This window comes from Hoplias malabaricus, chromosome 16 (assembly GCF_029633855.1).
Source record: "Hoplias malabaricus isolate fHopMal1 chromosome 16, fHopMal1.hap1, whole genome shotgun sequence".
NCBI classification, from domain to species: Eukaryota; Metazoa; Chordata; class Actinopteri; order Characiformes; family Erythrinidae; genus Hoplias; species Hoplias malabaricus.
The window spans coordinates 17,550,366-17,567,474 of record NC_089815.1 but is presented as its reverse complement, the minus strand read 5'-3'; the positions used below and the strand labels follow the sequence as shown (position 1 = coordinate 17,567,474).

Genomic DNA, 17,109 nt, shown 5'->3' with positions numbered 1-17,109 from the left:
AATATACAATTAACATCACCTGGAGAACCTGTAGTAAAACACTAAAATATCAGGTATACGTGGATTGGGACACCTAAAATTCTTTTTAAAATATGTAGGTGCATGTATCATTATAGAATATGAACCTAGGACCTGTAAGACACGATGCCACGGCTCTCAGCATTATAAAGAACTACGGGTCCTTGATTCTTTAGACAGCATTGAACCAGTCAGTGTATCTGCGTACATCCAGAGCCTCACAACACAATCCAACAAATTATTTCAGAGTTTAACCACATGAGAGAGAGAGAGAGAGAGAGAGAGAGAGAGAGAGAGAGAGAGAGAGAGAGAGTGGGGGGGTGTCTGAGAGTCTGAGATTCCTCTATGCTGGAAGAAGAAGAGGAAAAAAGGTGCTCATTTCTTTTTCAATCTGTGTTTCACAATGCATGTGTGCCTGGAGAATTGCAGCTAAAGTTCACACTGGGTGCCTGCCCCCATCTCGCAAAAAAGGACCACTAGAGTTGTGGGGAGGGGGGAGAAAAAAAGAGAGGAAAAAAAATGTGCCATTGAACTCTGACTTGAGATTGTGAAGCAAGAGAAGTGAGTGTGTCTGAAGTGGGCTGGGGGTGTGAGATGAAGTTGAGAGAGAGAGAGAGAGAGAGAGAGAGAGAGAGAGAGAGAGAGAGAGAGAGAGAGAGAGAGAGAGAGAGAGAGAGAGAGAAGAATTAAGAATGTGAGGGACTGAGCCACCCTCACAGTCTTTCCACATGAGCACACCTCATCCACAACCCGGGGCCACCAGGACCCCTGCCATAGCATAAAGGGATAAGGGCCTGGACAAAAGAATTAAAATATAGATTACACACGCACCTTATCTGCCAACAGCGAGGAAACTAACAAATTGGATCAGGGCATTATAAAGCAGAATAGAGGGAGTGTGTTGGAGAGAGACTGCTTAAACCTCAGATGACCTTGCATTTCATGGTAAACCCAATAAGCTTATAGCTACCTGATCAAAAAAAAAAAAAAACACATGTAAGTTTACAATATACTCTACTTTGACATCATTTTGCAATCAGGTTCTGAACTTTAGTGCTTCTCTCCATTTAATCCAGTACTAACTGACCACTCAATTTAATCCCAACACGCATGAAAGCAAACAGACAAGAAATTTTGTAAATCAGCATCAGAACCTCAGGAAAAGCTGTTAAAAATCATGGCAGATTTGAAACATGTGACAGTGTGGGATGTCTAGGGCAGAAGTAAATGTCTCCTTATGGGAGGGAGCAAAAACAGAGGTGCTGAAATAAACTTAGGAGCCCACGCCAAGAAGAATTCTGCTCTGATTTAAGTCACATGACCTTCCCCAGCCTTACAGTTTACCACCAATGAGAGAGGGCAAACGCTGTTGCCATAGTAATCCCCTGTATGTTTGCTATCCAGCATCCAGCTTTTTTTTTTTTTTTTTTTTTGTTTGGAGTGTGTTACTGCTAAACACAATTACTGTAAGAAAAAATATTTAAATAAAAGTATGAATTTCTTACATTTTGCTTGCCGTAATAACTAAGCAGACAATCAGTTGTGCCATTAGCACTTCGCATGTAAATTTCTCATTTCTGTCTTATTTTTCTGGGTTCATTTTTCAACTCTGTTTTTGTTATTCACTTCTGTACAGCACAGCAGATGTCAAGGTCACACTGGAACATGTAACAACGCCCTAGGGGCTGGAATACTCACCTAAGTTTGGTGGCCATGTGACTGCTTTGTGTTTTTGTCATTGACTTTCAGCATCGCAAGCCAAGCTCCACAGCTCCTGCACAGATGAACAGTAGGTAAATATACATCACACCAGAGCAGAACAAAACATATATTCAGCTCCTGCTGGCCACCCTAACTGGTTCCCACTCAGCAATGTTAGGGTAATGTAATCAATTTATTAATTTTTATGTATTTAAAGATTATCTATCTATCTATCTATCTATCTATCTATCTATCTATATGTAATTAAGAAAGTGTCTGTGCATAATATATCTAATATTAGCTTGAAACAAATGGAACAAGCACCAAAATGGAAAAATATTAATCTGATGTTTATGACCAAAAAAAATCCTGTCAAGGTTTAAAAATAGGAATGGTTCTGAGCTAAAATCACAGCTTATGATGTAACAGAATAAATCTTCTTACATAACCCAAAAAAGGAACAAATATATGTATGCTCCCCCAGTTTGTCCTGATTTTAATTCCTACCAACATATTTTAAAGGACTTCTTTACTATAACAAACCCAAAAAGAGGAACTGGCTGTTCTGTCATCTTTAATCTTGTGAAGATGGGAGAGCATAAAGCCATAATGAACGATGAAAATGTGAGATTTATCTCCTAAGCATTTCAGTTTATATTCACGTCCTATTTATTTGCAGTTGGTTTGTCGAAACATTTGTAAAGCCTTGTAAATGTACCACTCGTTCTTCATTAATAGCATTATTAGTTAGCCTAACATATTAAAATGTACTTCGCAGTTGTGCCACATTAAAATTGTAATTATGAAAGGGTGACGGCAGGAGGCAGGAATACATTCTACCACAACGACAAGCAAAGTAAAAGAACACGAACAGAACAGAACAGAAAAATAGACGTGTGTACTAATGTGGTCGAGTACATCACTTTGTTTTCCAAAGCGAATGAAGGAAGTTTTTTTAGAAAGTGGTAAGAGACTCGGTCTGAGGTCTAGCAATTTCCTTTCCCCCTGGTAAACTTTTTCAAAGACTGTTTATACTCTGAGAAATTATTGCCAAAACGAAAATACCAGCGTTCCTAAGCTTCTTATCCGCTCACTTAAAAATGTTTTATTCAACGGGACTTTCCTAACGGCACGTTGGCAAACACAGACCTGAGGTAAATTCTTTTCACAAAGAACTCAGTCCGGCTCCAGAAGACAGAAAATGGAGCAAATGTGGCCCGCGGTTGAAATACTTGATATATGGGACAAATTAAACCAGGAATTTATAACATTTAGTCTTTTATTTTTAACAACACGGATAGAAGGCCCAAGCGGAACCTGTGCTACACACTAGCAGCAAAATATCACCAGCATTCAACGAAAACCGAAAGCTAATTCAGGATAAACGATATTTCTCGGTGGGTTAAGAACAGACGTTTGAGGGCTTTACAACTGCCTAAATATATTCTTAGAATAACGTCTGTGCTTTCCCCCCCCTCAATGTCAAGGCTAATCAATTTTGAACAGCTGGCTCTTAATTCATACGCCTCTCTACGTGGAAATGATCAAATAATGTCGATGTTTGGGGTTCCTTAGTAAAGGCGATATTTATATATAGAACAGTTAAATTTTAAATGCTGAGATGTTTCTTTGCATGGTTAAGTCGTTTTTCTCTGTAAAAGAAAACTTGTGGCTCTTCAAAGAACCTTCGTTGTTTATTGGCTTTATGTGGTACAAAAATAGTCCCCCTTTTGGTACAAGTCGTTTCTGTGGGTACTTTAAAATAAACCTTATTGCAAAGAGTTTAAGCTTTTGTTTTTATAGCCTATGCAGCAATGTAATCCTCCAAAATAAAGGGGGTTTGGTTCCTATTTCATTTTATGGGTCAGAGGCTGTTGCTAAGCTACCACACTTCTGATTCAGGAGTTCAGAGGAAAGATGATTGACATTTGCTTTCTGAAGCAAAAATGAAAACCGAATGATAATGGGTGGGTGAAGTCCATTTTTACTGTTAGTTTGTGTGACAGCTCAAAGTCTAATTTGTATCATTGCATTTATGACAGGAGGCCAAAATTATTTGTACAAACTACATCATGATATGAGCCAGGAGGATTAAAGGTAAGTAAGGCTATTCTTATTCTTACAATCTCTATTATGCTGTGACTACTAAAGGCACAGTTACTGGAAAGTCATGGTATAAAAGGACAGGCAAGGCTGCAAAGGGGGAAACGACTCTACAATAATACTAGCTGTTCTCTGTGATGTTTACCAAGGATTTACATAGAATTTATATGGTCTGCGGTTAATATGTTTTTTACAGGCTGATTTTGCAAGACCTCAAAAACAGGCTGTTGCAGAAAGGCAGGATTCCAAACCAAGGAGCGAGAAGCCCATTGGGACCAAGAGATTTTAATAGCACTTGCCTAACTGTAAATTAACCATGTCAATGTATGTGCACACCCTTGCACATTGAAATCATGCAGCATAATATCATCATCTCGCTCAGCCTGAGACTTTAGGCTTGTACAGGCCAAGTATTTTAAAGCCAATCCTTAAAAAGCCTCACCCCATACCACTTTGTAACTATTTTTATTTATATGCAGCATTACCATATAATAGTAAAAAAAAACTCAGCAAAGCTCAATTTCAGAATATCATTTTTACCCAGCAACAGCTGTATGCTTTGAATTCAGACAATGCCTTAGTTACAAATATAGACCATCTTCATAGTACACTGAAGCTTTGTTAGCTGTCCTCTTACAGTAGGAGGCCACCAGGAAGGTATAACATTCAGGACATTCTTTTAATAATGAGCTGAACTAGAGACACTATTTGTATGATAATAGTGGTAGCTCAGTTGTAAAGCCGTAGCATTTCTATGGTCATGGTTAAAGTAATAACAGCTCCAAAAAGAGAGAGAAAATTTCCATAAACAAGTCTGCTTGAATTAAGGCTCACTCTCTAACCTGTGCATATGTATGTGTGCCCACCCCCCTTTCCCTCCCCTAATATATTTTTAATCTGTGGTGAAATTGAAATGCAGAGTTGGTTACATTTAACCAAGATTAGTCGTGGACGTACACAATGGCAAGCGCTGCATATGCCAGGTGCTAAGACAAGATTCCATCTGCTGGGTCCCCAGCAAAGGCCCAGACACATATTAATGTGGGAAAATGTCTGGGGCTCCTCTCAGCCAGACAGGCCTCCAACTGCACCTCCAACCCTGGGCCCTGTTTATATCATCCGTTTATGAGATGACATGTCTGTACCATATGCAGTTTATGCAGGGTAGTTATCTATAGACATGGGACAACCATAGTGCCAGTGATGATGCTACAGACATTATTCATAATGCCCTTTTATTTGAACGTCACAACTTGGGAAAAAAAAACAACTTTTTTTTAATTAATATTAATGTAGCTTTACAGAGGGGAACATTTTTAAAAATAATTTTAAGGTAAACAGATATTACGCACCTAACTTTTTAAAAAGATTTTAATCTTACATGTGACCATTTTATATTGGTCTCTTTGTTCTAAAATGTGACCATAATTTAAACCACTGCTTGTGTTTTAAATGGTGTAAGAAACAAATGAAAAAAAAACACTGATAAAGTTTGGGTATGACATTAACAATTATTTTGAGCTTTCATATCATAGATTACAAAGCCATAATAAAAATATGCAGTCCTGCAGCTTTATATACACTGTTGGATCCACCCTAAATTCATGTGGACAAATTGTACAACAGTTCTGTAGGACACTGTAGGCAAGTTACCTGCTGCGTCTTCTTACTCATATTGATTCCCAGTGCATCATTGCTGACAATAGTTCATGACAAGTCTAAAAGGTCTTTGTTCATGTACGGAACGGTTGAAGGACGTGTGCAAAAACGTGTATTGTTACACCACTGTGTGAGGTAAAGGTATAGCAGCAGAAAGGCACAAATAGGAAACACAAAGCAAGTATATTTGTTTGTGCAAGGCCATGGCCACTGTCCCTGTGTACTCAGAACATCCATCTGTTTCTACAGAATAGACCCACACAAGCAGTGTGCAAGGCATCAGATGAAACTGCAAGTACAGTTATGGTATGTGTAGAGGTCTGTGTATATGATGGATGATAGAATGTAAGAAATATTTTTATTACAAGAGATAAGTAAAAAACATAAATGAGCTACGCATTGATGAACTAGATACCTGCTACATAACAGGTACTTGCTTACTTGCCATCATTTAACTGTATTTTAAAAGTACCAGAATGGTACTTCAAAGGGAATTCCACTGTTTGTTTGTTTGTTTGTTTCAAAATTCCCAAATAATTCCTTCATTGAGTGACTTGTAGTGGAAAAGCTCCATCTGATTTCACTGTAGGTGATGTCTTGTCTAAAACAGTAATTTTATTTTCAACCCAAAGTGACTGGAGAACCTACGCATGTCTTCTGAGTTTGTATATGCAAAGTTGATCATTAAAATAAAGCTGTGTATCTGATGTCAAAGATTATATTAGGGTATTATGTGAATTTATCTCTGTCATGAAAATACTAAACACGAGGCCAAAAACAATCCAAAAATAACGTCTGAGGTATAAGACTGAGGAATCTATAAAAATGTCCAGTAATAATAATTGTGATATAGCTTTAGGAAATGTGTGAGTAAATTTGTGAGTGTGTGTTGCCCTGTGAAGGACTGGCTCCCCCTCCAGGGTGTGTTCCTGCCTTGCGCCCAAAGATTCTGGGTAGGCTCCGGACCCACCGCGACCCTGAACTGGATAAGTGCTTACAGACAATGAATGAACATAGCTTTAGAAGCTTGTGACTGCTTCAGAGTGTCAGTCCTATCAGCACTACTACGAAAAATTATGATCTTTTCATGTCAGATCCCTCTGAATTATTTTGTTTACACCTATATCATTTAATTATTTGTGTATTTCCAATTTATGACACAAAATACCATGCACATGTCTGACAGCTCTCAGATATTAAACTCATTTTTACATATATTTGCAGATGGACGATTCCATGATTTGTACACAGAAAGACTAAACACAGTTAATTACTGTATAATGTGTATTTGATAGGTGTATAAATATTAAGCCTAATGAACAGATGACTGATAAACACCAATAGGCAGGTGGTTCTATAAAGTCTGGCATGGCCTGAAATATATAAAAAAGGATGCCATCTCATTTATTGCTGTAAAACAAAGTTCCTAGAGGTTGTACCACAATAACAGATTTCATTTAAGTCCAGCTGGATGCAAGCATGAACTCAGCACTGAAGATTTTGTATAATGTGTGTAATGGCATTACTCAGAAATCAACTTAACATACACTATATTATATAATAATTCTTAACATACACTGACTCTTCCTATAATCAGATTAGAATCAGCCAGGTTCATCATTTATTAACAGCATCCTCTGTTTATATGTTGCCTTTCATACCTCACTGCTATCATCACTAACAAGCCAAGATCATGGTGTGTATTTTGTTTTTTTTTCTTTTGGTACAGCATTGTATTACAAAAGATTTAGGTTTGAGTCAATAAAATTAACCTATCATCACTGTCCATAGAAAAACATGTATCTCCATTTTTGTCAATTTTTAGTTTACTACATCATTTGAACACAGCAGCTGTCGTTCACACAGTGTGAAAATGTCAATAGAAATGCTCCAAAATCACCTGGAATCAAATGGATCTGGCATTTCTGGACTGTAAACATATTTCCAGGAAGGAACATTACCCATCACTAACTACCCATCCCATAGGTAGATAGCTTTATTATGATTGCTAAGTACACTGGGGTCTATTAAGTTTGTCTCATTTGTCAACAGTGAGGCATTGCAAATTTAGCCACAGAAATAAAAGACATAAATATATATCAAACCAACGTTGTCACAGGCCTTACCAAGACACTCAAGATGGTGTTCTTAGAACAATGGACTAAACATCCCAGAGCCCAATCCTCAATATCACGGAATAAGTTTATGTCTGAATGAATCATGCTTTGATCATTCGAATATAACTAACTTCAAAGATTGAACTTTGAAATAATGTCTTACAAATTCTTTGAGAATGTATACGCTACACTCCTGAAAAGAAAGGAGGATGTAATGATGAAAAAAATATATATTTGCTGCTTTTTTAAACAGCTCGTAGGAAATGAATGAAGGACGGTCTCTGACTTTTGCACAGTGCTATGCACGAGGTCGCAATGACACATAAGGTGCGTTTCCATATTCCCTATGATAGTGCACGGGTTTGCGAGTCACGTGACCACTGCAAGCGAACCAATAGGGTTAAACACGTCGTTTTTCTTCTTGTCTCAAAATCCACACATCCATATCGGCTCCTCTATAGAGGAATGTGGCCCAACGTCCCTCGTACACACACAAACACACACACACTAACACTTCACACCTCTTCGTGGACTCGTCGTTAACGACTTGAAGCAGGTGCACGCTCGTGGGCGCTGACACACACACACACATACACAGCCACAACTGACTGAGCAGAGCAGGCACGCAGACAGTGGTTCTCGCGAAACGTGCAGCAGGCTACGTTTGTACGCAAACCCACGTTGCCCCAACCGGCTGCATTATAAAAAGCGTTGCACGACGCGATGCTAAAAGCAAGCTCGCCTACCTGCATCTCTCCATCCACCGTGCATACGTAGCTTAGCCGTTTTCCCTCACAGCTCTTCTTGCACACCTCCTTCTTCTCATTTTCCTCCTTCTTACATCCCTCTCTCTCTCGCGCTTCTTCCCTCTCGTTTCGCATCTTCTCGCAGATTGACCTCCTCTCACGTTTTCCCCAGGCGAAGTCATTGGGACCAGTTTCTACATTCGGTTCTCTAGCTTTATGATATCGCATAAACTCATACAGCTAGATAACCAAAGACAGAAACTAACCCGTGCCTCTCTTAAAGGGACTGCAGCCTCTTGTTGTGGTCACATGGAGCTCGTGCACTCGCCCGGGTGCAGCTCGCGCGTTCGCAACATTCACACACACACACGCGCGCGCGCACACACACACACGCGCATGCACACACACATATACACGTGGAAACTGCACCCAACTCGGATCCAAACGCGACTTAGCATGTACGCTAGCTTCAGTATTACAGTGTAAAATACACTCGTCCAAAACTGACTTGCGTTTAACTCAAATAAACATGTTGAATTAAATCCTGCTTTATGTCATGTATCTTCCTGAGTTCAAGAAAAAGAAATTAAATGGCATAGGCTTTTTAAATATGTGGCTTTTTACATCATAAGTAGACCCTACAGTCGTGTGCGGGGTCGTTTGCAAAATATATGCAAATCTTGTGGGATTTCTGAGATTCAGTAAGTGGAGTGTTTGTTGGTTTGCTGATCTTTGTTTTTTTTGTTTGTTTGTTTGTTTGTTTGTTTTTTGTCAAAATAAAATATAAAACGTGCCATGACGTTTTCACAGGCCACATTTCGTGTGTGGTTATTTTTGATCATAATATCGAATTTAATAAACCGACATTTTGCTTCGAATAATGTGTGATCATGTGTTCTCCTTAGAAGTTAACAAAACATGACTACTGACCTGACAACAGACAAAGAGCAGCCAAGTACCCCCAAATTTGTACGAAAACGTGGGAGCTCATAAATCCCTCGCAGAATGTCCTTTAAAACGTTGTGGTGTGAAGTAGCCCAAGCTAGTTAGCAAAACCTAAAACCATTCTCCAGTAAAATCAGCCTCTTAGAACATAAGTAAAAGTAATTGCAAGAAATGGGTATCAGGGTAATAAGGAGACCATAAGGATACATTTCTCCGAAAACACTATAGACAACACTAGCCATTAATGGTTCATAAACCAGTAATTCACACTATTATGTACATAATTAGGGTATTTTATTCCGTTTATACTTAAGAATTAAGTTCTCGCATATAAATAAATCAGTACAGTTTACAAGGCTCTGATTGTCTCTTAGTTAGGATCCTTAGTTGGGAGCAACAGCCAAGAGCAAAGACTGAAGTAAATTAACCCCTCCCACGAAACAAAACAAAACAAAAAATACAAAAAAGAAATAAAAAAGGAAAGAATGAAAAAAGAAGTGAGGATTGGGATTTAAATGTGAACGGCTACTGAGAAACAGATAGTTATCCCAGAACGGATGTTAGCATTGAGCCTTTTAGCTTCTGTCTGAGTTCACGTGTAGGCCTTTGATCTTGAACAGGCATTGCATTAAAGATAATGTATTATCACACGTCACAGTCTTAAAATGTCTACAGCTAGGATTAAGGAGTAGAACTAAGCAATTAATGTATTATTGTTTTTTCTCAGAAAAAGTATTCCTTGATTATTAATGTATCTAAAAAGTACAGTCACGAACTTAATGAATAAAAACATAAATGACAGCCCACATTTGATTATATTTCAGTGTTCTGTACTTCACAGTAGGCCTATATTATTATTATTATTATTAGTAATAGTAGTATTAATAATATTATTTTTAGATAGGACTACTCCAAAAATAGTATATTTCCCAAGTTTTCTGGGTTTAAATAGCACATTTAGCTTCTCTATATATACGAAAAAAACAAAACCTAAAATATTGAAATGTTTTAACCTTTCTAAATTTAGAATTAAATGGTACAAGTAAATTTATTATGTTAGGAAAATGTTCTTTTAATAAGCACGGTGTAATGATCTACAATTTTACTTATAAATGGCGTCAGGTGAATAAAATTTATTAAAACTAATAAGCAACTAACCCTGAAAACCCAACAGAAGGATAAGCAGACATCCCAGACATACAGGCTTTTGGATTAAAAATTATTGGACGATTGGCATGTCTAATATATATATATATATATATATATATATATATATATAGAGAGAGAGAGAGAGAGAGAGAGAGAGAGAGAGAGGTTAAAGAAGAATTAATGTACAATCGTTTGAAAATATTTGACAAAATACCGCAAGTGTTACTCGATTAACATTTCTGTTGATTACAAATAGTGTGACGTAAAGTGACGCCAGTTAAAAAAAATAACCAGAAATGATTTGTCGTATCTGATAAGGTTCCAATGAGGTCTATGGGAGGCCTAGTCATGTTTAATCAGGTCACACTCGCCCTTCTAAAGTTTATTACCCTTTTCTTCAAAATTCAAAAGAAGGCAAAAGGAAAGGTCCATCTGCAAAATGTCTTACAGTAGGCTTAAGAAGTAAAACAATATCTACTGACTATATTTATTGATTAAGTATACTAAAAAATACAACATGTAAAGAAGCAGAATTAAAACAATGCTGACGTAAAGTGCGGACATGTGAATACATATAAATAACTACCCACTAAGCGACGTAGTGCGTTGTAGGCATAGCCTATGCATGCTTTAGTTCACACTCGACTTTGTTAAGCTAATCTTTGATTTAAATTGTTACTAAATTCAACTCGTGCAAAAACTCACGAAATTACAGAATTGATACCTAAGAGCGGAGAACAGAATACGTGTACACAGGCTTTTAGTCTACAACCTATTTTTAGTTGGTAGTATTTTAAATTAACAGCGCCTCAAGAGCACTTTACGGCCTTTGGTCTAACAGCTCTTCTGTACATACTTGTTTCTTAATTCTTTTAAAATCGCGTCAAACATTAAACGTCTGTACAACAAGGTTGACAAAAGAATTTTTGAACACGAAATACAGCTTTCGGTGAGATATTAAAATTTATGTTAGTCTTACTCAAACAGTTTGGCTCCAATCAGCAAAAACCATCCAGATTAAACAGTACAAATTTCCATCAAACGACACAGGCTTAAATGCAAACTACAGCCATGACAAGCCGCAGACAAACTGTCAAAGCAAATCTAGCGAGTGGCCAACAGAGTAAATAAAGACAGACGTTAAAGCTAAAGCTAAAGTTGTTCAAAAGTAAGGAAGCAACAATATGTTCCTTTATTTAGTCTAACAACTTAGATAAGTGCTCTAATTAAACCGTTCAGTCATAGAAAATATAAAAGTTGAAAAAAACTGAAATATGATCATTTCTAAAGAAACATTAGGAACAGATTTAAGTCAGGTGTGATAAAAACGTAGCGTACGCCAGCGTGTAGTTGATGATGGAATAGTAAATAAATGATAAATACTTACAACTAAATCTTCTGTTGCTCTCTTTATTTGGTTAAACTCCAGATGTCCAGATGAAATTTCTGACTCATAAAAATCTCAAGAAAAGCCCTTGCGTAGATTTACCCATTTCTGCTGCCACGCTAATATACGATGCTTAATTCCACAGGCTGTCGTCGAGTCATATGTAAACAATGGCGAAAACGAAGCCGATTACCAGATACACACATATTTTGGTATTATTTTGCGTTTTGTGTGGAGGCGAGCAGCAAGAGCGCTGACCGTGCGGCATCGCGACCGAAGAGCGCCGGGAAAGCTAAGCGACCGCAATACTGGCACTGGGTTGTTTTTTCCCACCCGTTTTCAGGAACACCCCGCCCACTCCGAGTTCCTGTTGGCTACTAAAGTCCCGCCTCTTGAGCTACGATTGTCTAGTAGTTCATATTCACGACCAGTACGCCGCTTGGGAATGAGAGCTACTAGCCAATCCAAGTAAAGTGAGCGTGGCTGTTCGGAAAACGGGTGGAGATGAAAGAAAGAAAAAAAAAAACTGTCTGCCACATGGTTTGTAGGCCACTGTTTCCCGGGTACATCAGCACAAGCACATAAAATTTACCTCAGTTACAACCGCATTTTAACTCAAAACACCGGTATTATTTCATTTTACATTTACTAGCATTAATTAAGGCTTTTTGCAGCTAACTGTACAGAGTAACTGTAAAAGAGTCGAGTCACATCCAGCGACACTGTAACGAACATTTTACCCGCATTAACAAACCACTACAGCGTGATAAATGTAAGAAAACTTTCCGTATATATATATATATATATCCATACATGGCTTCTCTTTAAGGCGTTATGACGAAAGCATGTAATAGCCACAACCCCTCAACCCCATCGAAATATCACATAGCGATGTTAAAATGACGTTACAATCTACCTTGGTGCTAAAAGGGGAATGTATGCTTAATGAGAGCTAGTGTTACAGTGTTAGCTTATTCACGTGCTCGTGCACTACCTTAACTTAAATATAACAAGGATACGGTCCTGGGCCAGAGTACTCACGAAACGCTGTACTCATTACATTCTATATAAGAATCACATGGTAAGACACCTAACCCTGTATCGGCCTATTTCTGCAACATAATTAGAACTGTATGTTGCTCTCCATAATGGCATCTGCCACAGGGCATGACTGTAAATGTATATGCAGTATATTGCAGACATAACAGGGAGAAAATATATTTAAGGCACATGCTATGCTGAAGTTTAATATATTGGAGCCTAAATATTACTTTAAAATGTATGCATTTGTATTGCTAAGTATTCTCTCTCTCTCTCTCTCTCTCTCTCTCTCTATGAGTGTGTGTGTGTTGGTGACGGGAGGGGTGTTGGTGTGATACCCTCTCCTTGGGATCCTTTTCATTTTCATATGCCTCTCATGTGATACAACACGCTTATATACATATATATATATATAAACATATATTACAACATATGTTTATAAATATGCGCCTAAAGATTGTGACGTTGAAATGATAATACTATACAAGATAGAAAATCTGACTCAGAATGGGGTCATGTGTTGCAGTATGAAATAATAAATAATACTGTCAAATCTGTAATAATGGTCTGGATCTAAACATTGCTTAAATTTGACAGGGAATTACAATTGATCTTTCATAATCCTAATAGCTCACTGTTAAATTACAGTAAGATATTGCACTTTTCTGTGATTTTGTGAGCTGACGTTCATTTTACATTTCTCTGTACAATTTACATTGAGGTATGACAGAATTCCCTGACCGCTCTACAGAAGGAACAATGGAGGAAAAAAAACCTAAGGCATTTAACATACTACCACAATATTAATCAATAAACATTCTACATGTGAGATTTCATAAAGTTAAACAATTAATAAAATTTGTTAATGCTTCATTGCATTAAATATAATAGCCAAATGAGTACAAATCACGCAGATGAATATGACTCTAACAGTTTTTATAAACAAGGTGGAGTCAGTGAATCAGTAGGTGGTATTGGCGTGCGTGTGTGTGTTAATGTGGTTGCAGCTGTAGTCTTCTGAAAGTAATGCAGTGGTAGCCGGTATTACAGTATAATTTTGCTGTAAAATATTTTAAAGTGTGAAGGGCATCAAGAACAACACATCTCACAGCGCGTAGCTCCTGCATTTTCTGTAATGAAATATATTTACTTTTTCGTTAATGAGTTTATGGCATTTGGCCGAGGATAACGTTACAGATGGAGGCGAACGTGGTGGTAGGGGTTTTGGGCAGGAACACAAATGGTAGATTATCTGAGCTGGGAATCGAACCCTGATGTGATTTCTGCGTTGAGGGCGGTGGTATTGTATTCTGTAAAAATACTAACGACCTCACCTTGGAAGAAGCCCATAGTGAACAGCTGTCACCTGTTTAAAATTGTATTTATTTATTTATTTCATTTATTTATTTATTTATCCATGCTACTTTACCTATAAGTTTTCTCTATTTATGAAGGAATGAACTCCCCTAAGACCATATCTGCGTCATTATACGTTATATCCAGTCTCAGGTCCTGAACAACGTGAAAAAAATGTGAAAATAATGTATTGCTATTTATTAATATGAAAAAATACCTACTAGCGACCGATATGTTACGTCATGCACATGGAGTATTAATGACCCCTGGCAGTTATCATCTACTTTTTTGGTCCTGTCTTTGGTCTTTTTGGATGACGTCTGGTACATTTAAGCTTCTCTCTCTCTCTCTCTCTCTCTCTCTCTCTCTCTCTCTCTCTCTCTCTCTCTCTCTCTCACACACACACACACACACACACACACACACACACACACACACACACACACAGGATCTGCGCCACGTCCGGTTGTAAATGAACCCACAGTGGATGATACATGTTGCATAACCGCACACACTCTGAATGTTGAACATGTGATATTCTGATCTTTGTCTAACAGCGTTATTTGATGTTATTCAGTGTCATTCCGCCTGCATGTGCTCGTACCTCATAACCAGGACTGGATTTATCATGAATTTGAAGCAGAAATTCTGACATATTACGCAAAGGCTATGTTCTTATAATAGCAGGAGGCTGCAGGTGAGAGGCCGCTGTCCGCGGTGCTGAACTCACCAGGAAACATTTTCGTTTATAGTGATTCATTGAGAAAAGTTACTAATGACGAACTTGTTCACAACCAGCAGTCCTCTTAGTTTAATAACACCTGAATGATATGCGTAACAATACAAATGATATAAAAATACAAGTAAATTGGAAACATTTGTCTGTAAATGGCTTCCTTTTCATTCTTACCTCCCAATAACACCAGTAGCCCTAACATTTAGTCTTCAACTTTTTGAAGACTTAATAAAATATCGCCTAATATTGATGATATACATTATCCTCATAGTCATTTTTATCTACAATAAGAATATGATCTACACCATTGTTGAATTTGAAGAAAACCTATGTGAGGTTATTAAATTAACAATATGGGTGACATTATTAAGGGGTAGTATTGGTGTAAGGAAAAATAACAGAATTTGTATGTCTTCTTAGCACACCTCTTTCAATAATAAGGCATAAATGCTAGTAATTTATGTAATATAATAGCTGTAATATATTATAACTACTGTATTCAAACATCTATTACTTATAACAGATGTAATAAAACAAATGTATTATACTATAATATCTATATTTATTTACAGTGTATTTCTGTATTGTATTATAACAACCATTGCATTAATAATCCTGTAATATCCAAGGTTACATAACAGCTGAACTAAGTAGGCCCTGGTCAAGTGCTTGTATTTGTGCAATAATAGAACTCTTGAATTGTATTGAACCGTGTTTTGCAAAGTCCACATTTGCAGTTAATACATAGTTATTAATGCTCTCATTCATATACAAAAATAGTAAAATATTATTTAATTAATTTCTACACCACTAGCTGCCAACTGCAGTCATTTATGTCAATATATAGAGCTAAGTATTATCATTAAATACATAAATAAATATAGAAATAAAACTCCAGCTCATCATTAACTAAACTCTTAAATAGTTTCTCTTTCCATGTGCAGTGTGTGGGTAAAAGCAGAGTTTATAAAAGCTCTGGAAGCTCTTTGTGTTCCAACTCCGTTCTCTCAGGACTCTATTGTTGGCAGATCCAAAAGCCTGATTAATTAATTTCACACTGTAGCTCTGGAGAAGAGTTTTTTCCCACAAAACAAGTGGCTGAGGAAAAAAAAAAAAAAAAAAACGGCAGCCCCCCGAAAAGAAAGAAGTCAACATCAAGTTCAACAACGTGCAGGCTTCCATTAGCATGACAATGAGGTCTGGGAGCACACAGGTCTCCTCAACAAGAGGGTCCGGGGGAAGACCCCCACCTCACACGGCCTGGGACCTTTTTCCCAGGCTCCCAAACAATCACACAACTGTCTGCTTTCACAGCCCTACCACTCCACAGCTACACCAACTCTGACCAAGATGCACTGTTTATACACTGTACCCAACACCTGCTTACAAATAACCCTCTGATAACATCAACAAACATTATTCACTCTTACAGGGGTTCATTCAGCCTACTGGTCATTTTTGTATTCAGCTGTACTCATACTTTTGGGGTGAAAGTTGAATTAAATTTGAAAGAATTAGCTGAAGTAAGAGCACTTTTTTTTTTAATAAGCAGGCACTTTTTGACTTTTTGTCCTTTGGCATTGTGGGGATTTTAGGGATTTATGCAGAAGATTTGGAGTGTTTCTAGAGTATGGCCAATATCTGGATGCAAAATTGTGGTCCAAATTCTTTTGGAGTTCAAGTTAAATTTTAGAGTCCAATCTACAGGTCAGGTTTGAATGTGTATTGTTAAGAATTTGTGGAGTATTTGCCAAAATACAAGGTTTATTCTTAGTGAAATAAATACTTAGGACTTTTGCATTATATGTACTTAGACATTTTTAAGTAAATTTTGTGAAAATTTGGAAGGATTTTGTAGAATATTTTACAATAATTCTACAGGAGATTTTGGAAAGGGCCAAATTTAGAGAGCAATTTAGAACCTCATGCAGGCCAGCTTTTGGAGTATATTTTTGGTCAATAAAAACTAGTTAAGCAGCTTGTAATACCGAGCAACTCCCAACTATTTCAAATATAGCTGTATAATTGTGCTAGACAGGACTAATTAATTGCCAATGAGTGACCCTCAGTTGAATGCTTGTTGGGAGCAGTTGTACAGGCAAGAATAAATCCATAGAGAAGTACGAAGGAAGCAGCCAATGAGCAAACCTT

General features: G+C 37.4%; 2 long non-coding RNA genes across 3 annotated transcripts in view; one reads left to right on the top strand and one right to left on the bottom strand.

Moving 5' to 3' along the window:
• Nucleotides 1-12,085, bottom strand: part of LOC136671288 (uncharacterized) — a 49,061-nt gene extending 36,976 nt beyond the window's left edge. The window contains exons 1-2 of one of the 2 annotated variants that reach the window (XR_010795686.1): nucleotides 11,826-12,085; nucleotides 1,717-1,792 (exon numbers count right to left, since the gene is read on the bottom strand). This is a non-coding gene — a long non-coding RNA (uncharacterized lncRNA). Of the gene's footprint in view, nucleotides 1-1,716; nucleotides 1,793-8,344; nucleotides 8,463-11,825 lie in introns of those variants that run through there. The other variant, XR_010795687.1, reaches the window with a different exon arrangement.
• LOC136671290 (uncharacterized) lies at nucleotides 2,543-6,512 on the top strand. The gene is made up of 3 exons (XR_010795688.1): nucleotides 2,543-2,684; nucleotides 3,762-3,816; nucleotides 4,019-6,512. It is a non-coding gene; the product is annotated as an uncharacterized lncRNA (long non-coding RNA).
• Nucleotides 12,086-17,109: the final 5,024 nt, after the last annotated feature.